Genomic DNA, 3854 nt, shown 5'->3' on the forward strand with positions numbered 1-3854 from the left:
CCTTCTCATGACATGCAGCCTGGTGTGCAGCAGCTGGAGTCAGCTTCAACGCTGTAGCCGACATTTCGCACCTGTTGTCTTGGGGGCTGGGGAACCCGAGGTGGACAAGAGCCAGTTCCTGTCTTCTGTGAGCTCACAGTCCAGGCTGAAAGGGTAACAGTCACAGCATAGCAATTGCAAGGAAGGTGGGCTGTGGGGAGAGTCGACGCCTTCTTTGCAGATTGAGTAAAGCTGGCGCCTTGAAGGGAGGATGGACATTTGTCAAGTGGAGAAGCGGGGGAAGGGCATGCTTGGTTGGGGAACAGCATTAGCAAAGGCACAGAGGTAAATTGTGGGGCACAGATTGAAAGGGACAGCAGCAGAAGCAGAAAACGGGCCAGGTCATGGAGTTCCTCCCAGCCAGGCTCAGGGCTGGGATTTTGTCCTGGGACTATGGGGAACTGTGGAAGGGTTTTAAGAAAGAGAATCACCCAGTAGGATTTGCCTTTCTTTCCTCCCTCCCTCCTTTCCTTCCTTCTGAGACAGGGTCTCATTCTGTTACCTAGGCTACAGTGAAGTGGCATCATCATAGCCCACAGCAACCTCAAACTCCTGGACTCAAACCTCCTGCCTCAGCCTCCTGAGTAACTGGCATTAAAGGTATGCACCACCGTATCTGGCTAGTTTTTAAATTATTAGCAGAGATGGGGTCTTGCTATGTTGCCCAGGCCAGTCTCAAACTCCTGGTCTCCATCAGTCCTCCTGCCTTAGCCTCCCAAAGTACTGGGATTATATAATAGGTGTGAGCCACCACATCTGGCTGGTTTCCTGAATTTTTTTTGGTAATTTCTCTTTTTCTCTTGCATTGGTATGTCCTTATAACCAATATCCAGTACTTGAGGTGAGGCTGAGGAAGAGATCTCCTTACTCAGTGAAACACCACAGACTTGACAGCTTCAATAACAGAAATATATTTTCTCACATTTCTGGAGGCTGAAGTGCAAGACCAAGGTGTTGGCAGGGTCGGTTTCTCCTGAGGCCTGTCTCCTTGATTGTCTCCACCTTCCTCTCATGGTGGGGCCTCTCATGGCCTTTCCTCCATCCTTATCCTCTCCTGGAGTCTCTTTCTCTTCTCACATGCACACCAGCCCTGTAGAACCAGTGCCCACCCTTATGACCTCATTGAACCTCTATTACCTTCTTCAAGGCCCTATCTCCTGATCTAGCAACCCTGGGGAGGATGGCTTCAGCCTATGAACTTGGGGGGAACATAATTCAGTCCGCAATACTTATAACCAAAACTTTCTAGCCTTGTGGGGACATGGAATTAAAACCCAAAGACCTGAGTTCAAGGTGACACTCTCTCTGACCCAGCACTGCCCTGGGGCAGCTCCTCCCCTGGAAGTTTTGGCCAGAACCCTTCCAAGACCCCTTCCAGCTGAGCCATTCTAGAATCTTAAGAGTTTCTTTCTCTGCTCCAGCTGCAATAACAAAACACCATAGTCTATGCTGCTTAAACAACAGAGAACCCTCTTCCTGGCTTGTACATTCTCACTGTGTCCTCACGCAGCAGACAGAGGGCCTCGTCTTATAAAGATACTAATCCCATCATGGGGGCTCCACCCTCGTTGACCTCACCTAAGCTTTTTTTTTTGGCTGGGGCTGGGTTTGAACTCACCACCTCCGGCATATGGGGCCCGTGCCCTACTCCTCTGAGCCACAGGCACTGCCCATGACCTCACCTAAACTTAACTACCTCCCCAAAGTCCCACCTCCTAAAGCCATCACCTTAGGGGTAGGGCTTTACCATAAGAACTGTGGAGGGGATGGGAGATACATTTATAACAAAAAGTTGGGACACAACCTGGGGTGTGCAGTCCATAACAAAGTGTCAGGATACAATCCAGGGTATGTGGTCCATGATCAAGGTCAGGACAAGGTCTAGGGTCATGGGAGCCCAGAGGGATCTCTTTGCAGCAGAGGTGCTATGGTGAAGTCTACAGGTGTGCTTCGGTGAGCACTGTCTAGAGTTGCTGCCTGGCAGAGTTTCTGCCTGTCTGATCTTCTATGGCAAAACAAAATTTTTCTCTTTGGAATGACTTCAATGCAGGATCCCTGCTGCCCCACTCTTGTGGAGTTTCTTTCACATGCTCATAGCATTATGGCTTGAGAGAAGCACTCACCACTCAGCTTGGACTTGCTATCCTCACACAGACATGAATGAAGTGTTCTCCCAGGAATTCCAGTGTGGAAAGAGCCAGGCTGGGAGTCAGAAGTCTCAGGTCTTAGCTCTGCTGTTTATTTGCCTGTGTGACCTCGGACAATCCTTCCTATCTTTGGGCTTAGTTCCCGGTCTGTAAAAGGCTTCAGGACAAGCTTGTTGGCCTCTCAGCAGGGGGAATGGGGAAGATGGTTTCTGAGTCCTCTATGGGGCAGGAATATCTTCACTCATTCTAAGAGTAACTCTTTGCTAATATTCAAATCACCTTGACTCTCTTTTCTCTTTTACTCCATCCAATTGGCATCAAAATTTCTTTTGAGATTAATAGCTTTTCTGAAATTATTTTCCAAGTCAGACTAGTTCTTGGATCCAGCCTTTGTGTTTTCTTTGGGGGTGTGGTTAGGAGCAGAAGTGGGTCATCCATGGTGAGCTGGTGGGCTGGTGGCAGCTGCTGGGTCCACGCCGGGGTTACTGCTACTGCAGTTTGACAGCAATTGTGGTTCAAGGACTAAGTTTCTTCATGCGTCAGCCTGTAAAGAATTTTCCCTGACATTTCACCTGGACCCACAGGCCCTGGAAGGAGTGGGCAGCTGCAGTGCGGCCTGAGTGTTGACAAAGGACTGGGAAACCAGAAGATGGGACGCAGGAGATGGGGACCCTCCTGCACGGATCCCTCCTATTTGTAGGAACTCCTCTATGTTCACTCCCTGATCTCGGAACCGCACTTGGATTTGTTTCTCGGAGTTGCCATAACAAATCCCCAGAAACTAGGTAGCTTAAGATAGTAAAAAATTTATAGTTTCTCACAGTCTGAGGTTAGATGTCTGAAATTAAGGGCTTGGCAGGGCCATACTCCCACTAAAACCTGTGGAGGAGAATCCTTCTTTGCCTCTTCCTCGCTTCTGGTGGTTTGGGGCTGTCCTTGGTGATCCTTGACTTGCAGCCATGACTTTTCTTTCTTTCTTTCTTTTTTTTATTGTTTGGGATTCATTGAGGCTACAAAGAATAAGGTTTCACTGATTGCATTTGTTAAAGTCCCTTTTACAATTGTGTCCTTCCCCAAGACGTGTGCCACTGTGACCCCCCCATCCCTTCCCTCCTTCCCTCTCCCCGCTCCCTCATTCCCCTACCCAACCCCTTGTATGAGCTCATCCACTGCCTTCATATAGAATTGAGGACATTGGATTCTTGCTTCTCCATTCTTATGATGCTTTACTAAGAAGGCGTTCCACCTCTACCCAGGATAATACAAAAGATGTAAAGTCTCCATCTTTTTAAATTTTTAATTTTTTTTCCTTTTTGTTGAGACAGAGTCTCACTTTGTGGTCCTTAATAGAGTGCTGTGGCATCATAGCTCACAGCAACCTCCGACTCTTGGGTTTAAGTGATTCTCTTGCCTCAGTCTCCCGTGTAGCTGGGACTACAGGCACCCTCTACAACGCCTGCCTTTTTTGTTTTTGTTTTTTTTGTAGAGATGGGGTCTAACTCTGGCTCAAGCTGGTCTCCAACCTCTGAGCAGGGCAATCCACCCACCTTGGCCTCCCAGAGTGCTAGGATTACAGGTGTGAGCCACCCCGTCTGGCCAGTCTCCATCTTTTTTAATGTAGCCATGGCATTTCAATCTCCACCTCCATCATCACAGAGTTTTCTCCGC

This window comes from Otolemur garnettii, unplaced genomic scaffold, assembly GCF_000181295.1.
Source record: "Otolemur garnettii isolate 467f Iridium unplaced genomic scaffold, OtoGar3 scaffold00162, whole genome shotgun sequence".
NCBI lineage: Eukaryota > Metazoa > Chordata > Mammalia > Primates > Galagidae > Otolemur > Otolemur garnettii.